Source organism: Heptranchias perlo, chromosome 19 (genome assembly GCF_035084215.1).
Source record: "Heptranchias perlo isolate sHepPer1 chromosome 19, sHepPer1.hap1, whole genome shotgun sequence".
NCBI classification, from domain to species: Eukaryota; Metazoa; Chordata; class Chondrichthyes; order Hexanchiformes; family Hexanchidae; genus Heptranchias; species Heptranchias perlo.
Genome location: NC_090343.1, coordinates 3,788,618 through 3,803,606, shown reverse-complemented (window position 1 = coordinate 3,803,606; position 14,989 = coordinate 3,788,618).

Here is a 14,989-nt window from a genome sequence, read left to right as displayed (position 1 = left end):
TCACATCCCCTCCCCTCACCTCCCCTCCCCTCACATGCCCTCCCCTCCCCTCCCCTCCCACCCCCTCCCCTCCCCTCCCCTCACCTCCCCTCCCCTCCCCTCCCCTCACCTCCCCTCCCCTCATCTTGTGATTTTCGGGGACTATTTAAGGACCTATGAAGTCAGTTTTTATTTGACAATTTAAAAACCAGTGTTTTTTTGGGGGGTGTTTTTTGAGTTTTAATTTTTAGTACCAAAAACCAGGGGTGATGGTGGGTCGGGGGGGGTGGGTCGGTGATGGTGGGTCGGGGGGGTGGGTCGGTGATGGTGGGTCGGGGGGGTGGGTCGGTGATGGTGGGTCGGGGGGGTGGGTCGGTGATGGTGGGTCGGTGATGGTGGGTCGAGGGGGGTGGGTCGGGGGGGGGTGGGTCGGTGATGGTGGGTCGGGGGGGTGGGTCGGTGATGGTGGGTCGGGGGGGTGGGTCGGTGATGGTGGGTCGGTGATGGTGGGTCGAGGGGGGTGGGTCGGGGGGGTGGGTCGGTGATGGTGGGTCGGGGGGGTGCGTCGGTGATGGTGGGTCGGGGGGGTGCGTCGGTGATGGTGGGTCGGGGGGGTGGGTCGGTGATGGTGGGTCGGGGGGGTGGGTCGGTGATGGTGGGTCGGTGATGGTGGGTCGAGGGGGGTGGGTCGGGGGGGGGTGGGTCGGTGATGGTGGGTCGGGGGGGTGGGTCGGGGGGGGGTGGGTCAGTGATGGTGGGTTGGGGGGGGTGGGTCGGTGATGGTGGGTCGGGGGGGTGGGTCGGGGTGGGGGGTGGGTCGGTGATGGTGGGTCGGGGGGGTGGGTCGGGGGGGGGGTGGGTCAGTGATGGTGGGTCGGGGGGTTGGGTCAGTGATGGTGGGTCGGGGGGTTGGGTCGGGGGGGGGGGTGGGTCAGTGATGGTGGGTCGGGGGGTTGGGTCAGTGATGGTGGGTCGGGGGGTTGGGTCGGTGATGGTGGGTCGGGGGGTGTAATTAGAGTCCAAAGCACGAGGGTAAATTTGGCAAGAATCAAATTTTATTTTGAACATCACTAAACCTCAAGACAGCAAAAGCATTACACAGAGTTTACAGCACAGAAACAGGCCATTCGGCCCAACTGGTCTATACCGGTGTTTATGCTCCACACGAGCCTCCTCCCTCCCTACTCCATCTCACCCTATCAACATATCCTTCTATTCCTTTCTCCCTCATGTGTTTATCGAGCTTCCCCTTAAATGCATCTACACTATTCGCCTCAACCACTCCTTGTGATAGTGAGTTCCACATTCTCACCACAATTAAGCTAAACAAAATCCCACAATTATTCACACTCACTACCACAGAGACAGGTCCTGAAGTAAGACTCCAAGATCACAAAGTACTATCAAGCTATTCGAGCAGTAAAATCCATTGATAGTATTTGTGAATAAACTACACAATGTTTACTGCGTGGATATTGTTCATCGTATTGTGAAGCACAAATATTTTAAAGTCTGACTGAAATATGAAATTGTTAGTACTAAAATTTAACTTTGCCGTGTGTGCCATGGACAGTGCCTGGTGATGACTGCGTGCCGGTATATCCCTGCCATTAATGACATTGCCAACATCTCCAGACCTGAGTTATGTCAAGAAAATAATGGGAAGTGTTGTATTTCTTTCCCCCCCTCCCACTCAAATTCGGGAGGGAATCAGTTTTTGCCGATTCACCACTGCAGAAAAAATAATCCAGGATTTTAATGATGGGAATCAGATTTTAAAAGGTCCCTGGGAATATTCTACCACATTTGCCCGAGCTTCTTTCGGACGAGACGTTAAACTGAGGCCCCGTCTGCCCTCTCAGGTGGACGTAAAAGATCCCACGGCACGATTTGAAGAAGAGCAGGGGAGTTCTCCCCGGTGTCCTGGGGCCAATATTTATCCCTCAACCAACGCCACTAAAAGAAAACAGATTATCTGTTTTATCAAATTATCAAATTGCCGTTTGTGGGATCTTGCTGTGTGCAAATTGGCTGCCGCGTTTCCTACATTACAACAGTGACTTCATTGGCTGTAAAGCGCTTTGGGACATCCTGAGCTTGTGAAAAGTGCTATATAAATGCACGTCTTTCTTTCTTTCTTTCTGAAATGAACCTTTCAAAAGAAACCTGATTTTCAAACAAGCTCTGGAATTGCAATTTAACTTGGCTGAACACGCTCAGCTTGAGATTCTGACCAACCCTTCTTGTGATTGAAATTGGCAGTTGCACAGTCATGCAACTGAACCATACAAGAGGTGAAGGTCAGTTTCTCGTTATATATAAAATCGAGGCTATACAGATTCTACTTTATAATGAAGTTACTGGAAAAAGTCCCTCTGTATTTTAAAGTCAACCTCACCCAACTCTTTCTGCTGCTATATCTCACTTGACATCATAATCTCCTACTCACTACATAGAATCTTACAGCACAGAAAAAGGCCACTCGACCCATCGTGCCTGCACTGGCTCTTTGAGAGAGCTATCCAATTAGTCCCACTCCACCTGCTCTTTTCCCATAGCAAATTTTTCCTTTTCAAGTATTTATCCCAATTCCCTTTGGAAAGTTATTATTGAATCTGATTGCACCGCCCTTTCAGGCAGTGAATTCCAGATCATAACAACTTGTTGTGTAAAATAATTTCTCCTCATCTCTCCTGTGGTTATTTTGCCAATTACCCGTAAATACATGTCCTCTGGTTACTGATCCTCAGAGAAACAGTTTCTCCCTATCTACTCTATCAAAACCCCTCATAATTTTGAAAGCTTTGATTAATCCTCCCCTTGACCTTCTCTGGTCTAAGGAGAACCAGCCCTTCTCCAGTCTCTCCAGTTAACTTTTCTCTTATCGAAGATGACTCTCTCGAATGATGCAACACACTTTTTGCACAGAATGCCAGGACAGGCTGGTTCCTCGTGTGATGTGCTTGCTAACTTCGATTATTCCACTGTGGGCCAGTTGCCGAGTGGAGTTGAGGAATTTCATCATCGGAACACAATCTATAAGATCAATTTGCTGGCTCAGTTTTCTCTTCTGTATGGAAAATCAGATAACCCTGCTTTCAAATACCATCAACTTACCTTCTTTTACTGCAGAGCTAAGAGAGAAGGTTGGGCACTGAATCTCAGCCCGAGCATACTTGGGCAGGCAGTGAAAGGAGGTCCAGAGACATGGGGGGTGGGGGGAGACGGGTGAGAGCACTGGTGAGGGGGAGGTGGTCCTCAGTTCCCGATCTGCATTATAGGGTAAATTCATCGATCCCCTAGTGCCAGCGGACCTCGCTGAACAATTGCACGTGTCGGAGAATTGGTGCTGCGGTATATTAACAGTCCTCCAAGGTTCGGGATGTGCCTGAATCCTTGACGTCACGAAAGCACCTGCAGGGGTTTTCCCATGTAGACAACCATGTCCATCTGTCTCATTGCATGTCAAACTGATTTTAACTTAACCCACCGGGAGGGAAACTGACGGATCGGGTGGATTGCCAGTTTTACACTCGGCCCAATATTGACTTCAATGGAGATTAAAATTATGCAGGGTGTAAAACCAGCAACCTAATGAGTCAGGTTAAAATTGCCTCAACTGTGTGTCAGCAGTCTCTCCCTCCACATTTAGCTCCTTTCTGATAAAAAACGATACAGTATTTGATTCATAGACATAACCTCAAGGCATGTCAAGGGGCTAACCATGGTGCACCAAAGAATTTGCAGATACTATGTTGGACAATCAAGCCTCAAGTTATACGGGACCTCGACTACACCAATAGCAAGTATTTACTGAGCAGTGATGCATTTAGGGAAATGTAGTTCTGTCTTCCATCCCACTCCACCTTGAATTTTTAAAAGTATATATATGTTTGCTTTTGAGATATGGCCAGGCCAGTGGCAGAGCTAGACCCGGCCAACTTGGTGGGAGGAGAGGGGGAAGGTTGAATTCGAGATTTGGCCGATTTGGTAGGAAGGGGGTCGAGCAGGGAATTGGAGAATGCCGACGTACCTAGACTGAAGGCCGAGCCGGGAACCGTCCAGATTCGCAGGACGAACCCGCAAGGTGACGGGTGACAGAGGTTCCTGGGTGCGGATTGGAGGCAGTCCTCCAAAGCTGCGTTGGCCAACCTCAAAATGATTGGCGGGAGGTCATGAACCCCACCCCCGCAAGACAGTACTTGTTGCCCATCCCTAGTTTCCTTGAGGGCATTAAGAGCCAGGCACACTGTGGGACTAGAGTCATGTGGAGGCCAGACTGGGTAAAGGTGGCAGGTTCACTTCCCTAAAGGGCATTAGAGGACCAGTTGGGCTCTTCTGATGATCTAGCAGATTTTTAATGGTCATTTTCTGGTTTCAGCCCATCAATTATTGAAATCAATTTCACAACTTGTCATGGTGGGATTTAAACTCACACTTTCTGTATTGCTGGTCCAGTACCATAGCCCCTAGGCTACGGGCGCCCCGTATTTTTAAAGGCTCTTCCCAATGCTCTGCAGCATTGCCTTTCCTGTATGATCCTTGGGTTGTGGTGTCTGTAAGACACAGATGATGCCTTGTAAGTGGGAGCATTAATGTCTTTCATTAATTCAGTGTAAAGACTGACTGACACAAGGCAATGACTCTGTACAACAGAAATGCAAATCTCAACCATCATGACCTAGAGCACAAATTTGAACAACACGGTCACAGAGAAGAGCTTTTTGAAGGCCAGATGGCCTTTAATTTTAAGCCCATCATCCTAAAGTCTTCCCTCTTTAATAGATGAACTTATACACTTATATGGATCAATGGACATGGATGAACTTATATGGAGTCGAGGTACAAATCATTCATGATCTAATTGAATGGGAGAGCAGGCTCAAGGGGCTGAATGGCCTTCTCTTGTTCCAGTGTTCCTACATCAGAAGCTACTTTCTGTTTCTCAGTGAGGTTTCCTTTAGCCGAGGAAACAGGTTTGAGGAAGTAATCGCCTGAACTCAAGGGATGCATAGGAAATGGAGGATGCATGGAAAACGATGGCGGGATGCATGGGCAATGGTATAGTGCATGGGAAATATCAAGACGCATGGGAAATGATGGCGGGATGCATGGAAAATGTTACAGTGCATGGGAAATGACAAGATGCATGGAAAACGATGGCGGGATGCATGGGAAATGGCACAGTGCATGGGAAACAATGGCGGGTTGCATGGACAATGGTATAGTGCATGGGAAATATCAAGATGCATGGGAAATGATGGCGGGATGCATTGAAATGGTTGCAGACTGCATGGCCAGGGCTGTTGTGCTTTTATGTGCAAAGCACCTGTAATAAACATGAGATCCAAGTTCATCAAAATGAACATGGCCATAATTCAGCCACTGAGCCAATAGTCAGGTGTTCAGACAGAACCATAAAACATGGTTTCACTAAGCATTCCATCCAATGTAGGTCAGCAGAACAACCAGTTGCATTGGAAGTAGCAGCTTTGTTTCGATGGAGTTAATCATCCTCATCCTCATTCACTGGACATACGTGAAGTGCCCGGGGGCTTTGCACGAGTGATTAGCTCGTCCCTGTGTTGACTAATTTAGCAAACATTAGCAAATAATCCTAATGTCTAGTGCACATAACTTTCAGTGCTAGGATTCTTTTTGGGGTTTCCTGTAATTGGACCCAGTCTCTGATGGTGACATGGGCAATAGGGTTTGACCTCAGCCCATTGACCACTCATCGATCTCCGTCCATACTGCGTCCACTCAATCCATCGGACAACCAGTGACTGAGTCAGGATGAGAATTTCTTCCTTTCTATAGTGCTTGCCTTTGCACGTGGAGAACCTCACTGAGAACAGATCAATTAAATGCTGTGCGACATGATTAACACCCCTTAATCGAAATGTCGCTCACATGCTCACACTTAACTTTAGGAGAAAGAAGACAAGATTATATTCTAATAGGGGTCTTAATAGAGACCTGATAGAGGTCTTTAAAATTATGAAGGGGTTCGATAGGGTAGACATGGAGAAGATGTTTCCACTCGTGGGGGAGACCAGAACCAGGGGCCATAAATATAAAATAGTCACTGATAAATCCAATAAAGAATTCAGGAGAAACTGCTTTACTCAGAAAGTGGTTGGAATGTGGAACTTGCTACCACAAGGAGTAATTGAGGCAAATAGCATAGATACCTTTAAGGGGAAGCTAGATAAGTACTTGAGGGAGAAAGGAACAGAAGGATATGCTGATAGGGTTAGATGAAATAGGGAGGGAGAAGGCTCGTGTGGAGCATAAACACCGGCATAGACCCGTTGGGCCGAATGGCCTGTTTCTGTGCTGTAAATTGTATGTAATTCTATATCTTGATCAATTGGGCGGATTAAATCAGGTGTCAAAAAAACAATAAGAACGCAAAGCAGAGGCAACAGAGTAACTTTGATCCAGATCTATTGACTCATGATACCTCTCCTGTACATAGTTATTGCACAAATGTTCTATTAAATGCATTTTACACAAATTAAATCAAAATATTTGGGGGGAATTATTAAGAACCCTTAAGAGCCAGGAGAAATTCCCATTGAAAAATCATCCAGTGTAATAATCTTTTTATAGCACAATGTTTTCCAACATGGTTTGCGCAATTGCATCACTTGCTGCTAAATACCATGGGGAAGTGATGACAATAACCTCGCAAGATCTGTGACCACTCCTTCCCTTTGAAATGAGCGAATTCTGAGATGTCCCAACCTGGGACTCTTGTAGCACTTCCATCCCTGTAGATGATAAGGGAGGGTTGACGTCATCTCGGGCACAATGGTGATAGTCCTGTCCTTGGATGGCAAGCAATCACTCAAGTTAATCAAGAAGGCACTTTGTGACAAATCACTCGTCTTGCCCCAGTGCCTGCAGTGAACAGGCGGAGACTGGATGATAACGCAATGGGAATTGCAGAGGTCAACGTTCGAAATTAGGAGGGGGTTTGTGGGATCTACGCAACGATTCAAGGGCAGCAGCGCCTGTGAGCCCCATCCCCCTCCCCCCATAGGACATACGTTTAACTCCAATTGATGTCACACCGAGAGAAAAAAAACTCTTCACATTTACTGCCTGAGAAAAAGTTATTCCAATGGGTAACATTGATCCAACCTTTTGGCTAAAGAAGCACAGGAGCCAGGTTTAGCTTCCTCTAAAAGTTCATCTCTCCCAACAGTGAAAAGTATTAGAGCTTTTGTGTAGGAAGGTTTTGATTCATCAGAGTAGCACAATTCTAGAATTCAATAAAGATAATTTCCTGTCTCCTTTCCTCAGTATTGACAAGTTCTACTTTGAGGTTTGTTGTCATGTTGGTGTCTTGTGTGTTAACATTTCCATCACTCTCCACCTCTGGCCCAATCCCTCTTTGGCCTACTCAACATATCAAACACTTTGATGCCAAAGTCAGTGTTTTCCCCTCGGCATATGGTTGTAGAACTCTGTGTAGTGGATCTGCTCGATCCTGTCGGCCAGTGACCCAGTCAATCGCAGTCCTACAACATCACTCAAGAACCGAATCTGAGACAAAGTGATGGATGGTAATTGCACAGTTTGATGTAAATGTTTAAACTGCTAAAGAAACTTTTTTTTCCCAGATAAATGGTGTGAAGTTTCTATTTAGTTCAAGAGTTTGTTGCCTGAAGGGCCTTTTACAGCTGTTTGTAAAACTGGAAAACAATGTGTTTACCCGAACTGAATATTTTACAAAATAAATTGAATGATTAAACTTTGTGGAAGTGTAAAAATTAATATTCTCACTTTCCAGTGGGAGGTTTGAGGCTTGGTATCACACAATGCTTAAGTTGGTTAATCACTGTGAGGAGTTGTTGAAACCACATTCTAGGCTGACACTCTGTGCGGTACTGAGAGAGCACTGTACAATCGCAAGTGTAGCACTGAGGGAGCGCTGCACTGCTGGAGGGTCAGTACTGAAGGAGTGCTGCACTGTCGGAGGGTCAGTACCGAGGGAGTGCTGCATTGTCGGAGGGGCAGTACTGAGGGAGCACTGCACTGTCGGAGGGTCAGTACTGAGGGAGCGCTGCACTGTCAGAGGGTCAGTACTGAGGGAGCGCTGCACTGTCGGAGGGTCAGTACTGAGGGAGCGCTGCACTGCTGGAGGGTCAGTACTGAAGGAGTGCTGCACTGTCGGAGGGTCAGTACTGAGGGAGCGCTGCACTGTCAGAGGGTCAGTACTGAGGGAGTGCTGTACTGCTGGAGGGTCAATACTGAAGGAGTGCTGCACTGCTCGAGGGTCAGTACTGAAGGAGTGATGCACGTCAGAGGGTCAGTACTGAGGGAGCGCTGCACTGTTGGAGGGTCAGTACTGAGGGAACGCTGCACTGTCGGAGGGTCAGTACTGAGGGAGTGCTGCATTGTCGGAGGGGCAGTACTGAGGGAGCACTGCACTGTCGGAGGGTCAGTACTGAGGGAGCGCTGCACTGTCGGAGGGTCAGTACTGAGGGAGCACTGCACTGTCGGAGGGTCAGTACTGAGGGAGCGCTGCACTGTCGGAGGGTCAGTACGTTACAGCGACTCCAAAAATAATCCATTGGGATATACTGAGGATGTGATAGGCTGCTATATAAACACAGGTTCTTTCATCCATGGGTTATTAGCCACATGATGAAACCTCGGCTCCCTCCAGGAAGATTCCAGATTTGATTCCTGGTCTCTGCCAGGGTGATAGTAAGGCCATTATGATGGACCTCAGCATCTGATGATCAGGGAGAGCAAAAATCTGCCCAATCCCAGCTACAAAATGCTATCCCATAACCCACGTGTGGACAGGGCATGTCTGTGGACAACGGCTAAGGATGGCATTGGTCAAATAGCTGGATGACACCCACGGTCAAGGGTCACACAAAGAACGGTCACTTGGGTGTGTCTTGATACCCGAGCACCTGTAAACCACAAACTCATTACATTGTTCCACACAATGCACTGGGACAGGACATGGAGACACACCACCTACAAGTGACATATTGTAGGCTTTCTATTCAGTGTGGAGGGATAAAGCTCAGACTACGTGCTGCTGACTGGAAGCCTCACCCGCTGAAAGGGCATATCGGAAATTCACTGCACATGATTTTCTGACCAGCTTCCAGTAGACGAGGCCCCTCAACACAGCCCAAGGTCGAAAAATTACTCACTGGAAATAAAAATAGAAAATGTTGGACATACATCAGTGTCTGAAAGGCGAAAAGACAGAATCCTTCTTTAGAACTGACTTTCTCAGTCCTGAATTCTACACCCAAAGACATATTGACGAGCAGTTAAATCATATTGGGTCAGTGTTACTTGTTCTTGTGCTGTGTTCAATGCCTGGTGGCTGCAGTTTTTTGGCCCGTTCTCTGTCCATGGTGCTGAATTCAGTATCCGATGGGCTCGGGTCAGTGGAACTTGTCTCTGAGCTGTGAAGAGTATCCTGTAGGTATAATGTAATGGGTCAGTGTTATCTGCCTTCACCGTAGGGTTTTATCTGTTCACAGCACTGAACTTGTTACATTCATCTGATGTCTGACGTTTGCAGCTTTGGGATAACAGAGGCTGTAATGCTCTGTGTGTCCGGGATTGTGACTGAAATTCCCGGCACCTGCTGACTGGGAGGGTGAGACTATACGTCGCTATCTTTTCGAGCTGCACATCAAGTGATTCTACATGAGCTCCATGACATCAGGAAACTGCTTCTCCGAATAAACTGAGAATGTGTTGTCCAAAACGTTGAAATAAATGGAGAATATATCCACATATCCAAACTTGCCGAAGACCCTAAGATAGACAGCATTGTAAGCAGTGTGGATGGAAGCATAAAAATACAGAGAGATATTAATAGATTACTTGAATGGGCAAAACTGTGGCAAATGGATTTCAATGGATGCAAGTGTGAGGTCATCCACTTTGGACCTAAAAAGGATCGATCAGAGTACTTTCTAAATGGTGAAAAGCTCGAAACAGTGGAGGTCCAAAGAGACTCAGGGGTCCATGTACATAGATCATTAAATGTCATGGACAGGTACAGAAAATAATCAAAAAGGCTATTGGAATGCTGGCCTTTGTATCTAGAGGACTAGAATATAAAGGGGGCAGAAGTTATGCTACAGCTGTACAAAACCCTGGTTAGACCACACCTGGAGTACTGTGTTCAGATCTGGGCACCGCACCTTAGGAAGGATATATTGGCCTTGGAGGGAGTGCAGTGTAGATTTACTAGAATGATACCTGGACTCCAAGGGTTAAATTATGAGGAGCGATTACACAAATTAGGGTTGTAGTCCCTGGAATTTAGAACATTAACGGGTGATTTGATCGAAGTTTTCAAGATATTAAGGGGAACTGATAGGGGGGATAGAGAGAAACTATTTCCGCTGGTTGGGGAGTCTAGGACTAGGGGACACAGTCTAAAAATTAGAGCCAGGACTTTCAGGAGTGAAGTTAGGAAACACTTCTACACGCAAAGGGTGGTAGAAGTTTGGAAAACTCTTCCGCAAACGGCAGTTGATGCTAGCTCAATTGTTAATTTTAAATCTGAGATTGATAGATTTTTGTTAACCAAAGATATTAAGGGATATGGGGCTAAGGCGGGTGTATGGAGTTAGGTCACAGATCAGCCATGATCTTATTGAATGGCAGAACAGGCTCAAGCGGTTAAATGGTCTCCTCCTGTTCCTATGTTCCTAAGCAATGTGTGATTAGTTATGTCCAATTGATACATGGCACAACATTTATATACTGGCTGAGGAGAAAACTATGTACACAAATCTTGGAAGGTGGCAGGACAAATTGAGAAGGCTGTTAACAAAGCATCTGGGATCCTTGGCTTTATATATAGGGGCATAAAGTACAAAAGCAAGGAAGTTATGCTAAACTTTTATAAATCACTGGTTAGGTCCCAGCTGGAGTATTGTGTCCAATTCTGGGCACCATATTTTAGGAAGGATGTCAAGGCCTTGGAGAGGGTGCAGAGGAGATTTAATAGAATGGGACCAGGGATGAGGGACTTCAGTTATGTGGAGAGACTGGGGAACCTCAGATTGTTCTCCTTAGAGCAGAGACGGTTAAAGGGAGATTTAATGTTCAAAATTATAAGTGGTTTTGATAGAGTAAATAAGGAGAAACTGTTTCCACTGGCAGGAGGGTCAGGACACAGATTTAAAGTGATTGGCAAAAGAATCAGAGGGGAAATGAGGAGAATTTTTTTTACACAGCAAATTGTTACGATCTGGAATGCGCCGCCTGAAAGGGCGGTGGAAGCAGATTCAATAATAACTTTCAAAATCTTAAAATAAGGGGCTGCTCTTTCAAAACTGAGATGAGGGGAAACTTCTTCACTCAGAGGGTGGTAGGTCTGTGGAATTTGCTGCCCCAGGAAGCTGTGGAAGCTACATCATTAAATAAATTTAAAACAGTAATAGACAGTTTCCTAGAAGTAAAGGGAATTAGGGGTTACGGGGAGCGGGCAGGAAATTGGACATGAATTTAGATTTGAGGTTAGGATCAGATCAGCCATGATCTTATTAAATGGCGGAGCAGGCTCGAGGGGCCGATTGGCCTACTCCTGCTCCTATTTCTTATGTTCTTATGTTCTTAAAAGGGGATTGAATAAAAACTTGAAGGGGAAAAATTTGCAGGGCTATGGGGAAAGAGCAGGGGAGTGGGACTAACTGGATAGCTCTTTCGAAGATCCGGCACAGGCACGATGGGCCGAATGGCCTCCTTCTGTGCCGTACGATAGCATGAATCTAAGTCAATCTTTTTTTTTCTTGAGTAGCCAGTGCTCTGAACATTGCTTGTCCCACTTAGCCGAAACCTTGACCCTCACTGAGAAATCTGTTGCCCATTCTCCTGTGTAGTTGCTTATATTCAAGAAGATTTGCGTGGAAAATAGGAGAAACTGGAATAAAGAAATGGATAAGAACTTTATGCAGGAATATAGGCAAAAGTTTTCCAGCCAGCCAGTGGGAAAAGGAAGCTAGGAGATATTTGACTTAGACTGATTACCAGGTCTTATCGCATTGATTGGTTTAAACTCCATCCTTTCCTTTGACTAATTCCGCCCCCTTCCCCCTCTAGTGCTCTTGACGCTGTAACTGTATTCGCTGAGATGAAATTGCAATCATACTTCGATATTTCCCCCAAATCCTCCGAGCTTGAGGCTTGGCGCTGAGAGTCAACAGACTATTTGACCGTGGGATCACGTGACCCTGTCCTCACCCAACACAAGTACAATATCCCCTCCGTAACCCAAGGACTCCGAGGGCCACCCTCGTCACCTCGCTGATACCCCAGCTGAGATAAGATGACTCAAGGCAAACCATGGATTCAGGTCAGGACCTTCTTACTCTGCAGGGTTCAGCTGCTCGCTGCTTTAACTGGCGAAACCATTGCGGGGAATGCCCAAAAAGTAAAATATACTGAGGATTGAGGTAAAGTTAGATTTCACTTTTATTTCTTCCCATCTCTTGAAAAAGAGAAGGCTGAGGGGTGACCTGAAAGAGGTCTTTAAGATTATGAAAGGGTTTGATAGGGTAGAAGTAGAGAAGATGTTTCCATTTGTGGGGGAGACCAGAACTAGGGGCGATAAACATAAAATAGACACTGATAAATCCAATAGGAAATTCAGGAGAAACTTCTTTACCCAGAGAGTGGTGAGAATGTGGAACTCGCTCCCACCAGGAGTGGTTGAGGCGACTAACAGATGCATTTAAGGGGCAGCTAGATAAACACATGAGGGAGAAAGGAATAGAAGGAAATGCTGATAGGGTGAGATGAAGTAGGGAGGGAGGAGGCTCGTGTTGAATAGTCCACCAAAGCTCATTGTTTAGGGGAACTTGGTTAATTAGGTGCAGTCCTCTCCTCTGGGAAGGAGAGCGGAGAAATACTCTAAAGAGAATACATGAGGAAATGTAACTTAACCGAGGATGAGGATTCAAAATCCATCTGTTTTTTTTTTGGTTAGTTCCGTGTTATAGGATCAGGCCAGTAGGGGGTGTCAGTGTGATATGATCTTATACCTCGATGTAAAATAAAGGAAAAACGGAGTCCACCTTCTGAGGGGAAGTGATCTTCAGATACACAGCAAACCTGCCCTACCCCGCAGACTTCCCTCACCGTTACGCTGCCTATTACCGTAAAAAGATTTTCCACAACATTCACCTGAGGAAGGAGGAAGCCTCCGAAAGCTTGTGAATTTAAAATAAAATTGCTGGACTATAACTTGGTGTTGTAAAATTGTTTACAATCGTAAAAAGAAAGAACTTGCATTTATATAGCGCCTTTCACAACCTCAGGACATCTCAAAGCGCTTCACAACCAATGAAGTACTTTTGAAGTGTAGTCACTGTTGTAATGGAGGAAATGCAGCAGCCAATTTGCGCACAGCAAGATCCCACAAGCAGCAATGAGATAATCTGTTTTTAGTGATGTTGGTCGAGGGATAAATATTGGCCCAGGATGCCAGGAAGAACTCTCCAGTTCTTCTTCAAAATAGTGTCCTGGGATCTTTTACAGTAACCTGAGATGGCAGATGGTCCCACTCCCCTGCTCTTTCCCCATAGCCCTGTAAATTTTTTCCCTTCAAGTATTTATCCGATTCCTTTTTGAAAGTTACTATTGAATCTGCTTCCACCGCCCTTTCAGGCAGCGCATTCCAGATCATAACAACTCGCTGCGTAAAAAAATGTCTCCTCATCTCCCCTCTGGCTCTTTTGTCAATTATCTTAAATCTGTGTCCTCTGGTTACCGACCCTTCTGCCACTGGAAACAGTTTCTCCTTATTTACTCGATCAAAACCATTCATGACTTTGAACACCAGTATTAAATCTCCCCTTAACCTTCTCTGCTATAAGGAGAACAACCCCAGCTTCTCCAGTCTCTCCACATAACTGAAGTCCCTCATCCCTGGTACCATTCTGGTAAATCTCCTCTGCACTCTCTCTAAGGCCTTGACATCCTTCCTAAAGTGCGGTGCCCAGAATTGGACACAATACTCCAGCTGCAGTCTAACCAGTGATTTATAAAGGTTCAGCATAACTTCCTTGCTTTTTACTCTATGCCTCTATTAAAAAAGCCCAGGATCACAAATGCTTTTTCAACAGCCTTCTCAACTTGTCCTGCCACCTTCAAAGATTTGTGTATGTGCACCCTCAGGTCTCTCTGTTCCTGCAGCCCCCTTAAAATTGTACCATTTAGTTTATATTGCCTCTCCTCATTCTTCCTACCAAAATGTATCACTTCACACTTCTCTGCGTTAGAGCTGAGAAAACACTGGGGGCCATTGTCACTTCCCTCGCCTGGCATCAACAGGGGCGGGGGGGTGCCTCACAATGGGGTAACACCAGGCTGGCACCATTTTGAAAGGGGCCTCCTGTCAGGTGTCCAAAGCGCCCACCTGTTTCAGGCAATCGGCCCCTTTTATTATGAAAATCGGGGTCCTACAACATAAATAGGCCCCCGATCGCCATTGTAGGTCGGGACTGGTGGGAGCCTGTGCTGTGCTCACTCTGACCCGTTTCACGGGCGATGGAACTGAAGAGGCCCCAGCCAAAGGCAAGTCTAGAATTATTCTTTGTAGGCCCTGGAAATGCAGGAGTGAACCCACAAAAATAATCTGGGTCTCTCCGCCCCAGGGCCCCCACCCTCTCCGCGATCGCAACCCCCCCCCCCGACCTTCCTGGTGGTAATTTTGGCCTGGTTTCCTTTGCCAAGTCTGGCGAGCATGTGTTGGGGACGCCCATTTGGTGCTTGTAGCTTGTCTGACGAATGTAAATGAGGCCGGAGCCTCAAATTCGGCCGGGGGAGTGAGGGGGGGGGGGGGGGGGGGTGGGGGGAATGGGGCCTCTTCACCGCTGGAATGGGCGGTCGACCAGTGCACTCCACCAGCTGCTCGATTGCCCCAAATTCAAAATCTACTCCATTATATTCTTCACTTTTGCTCCCAGTGTCAGCGCAGGTTAAATGCAGAATAGAGCTGCCTCTG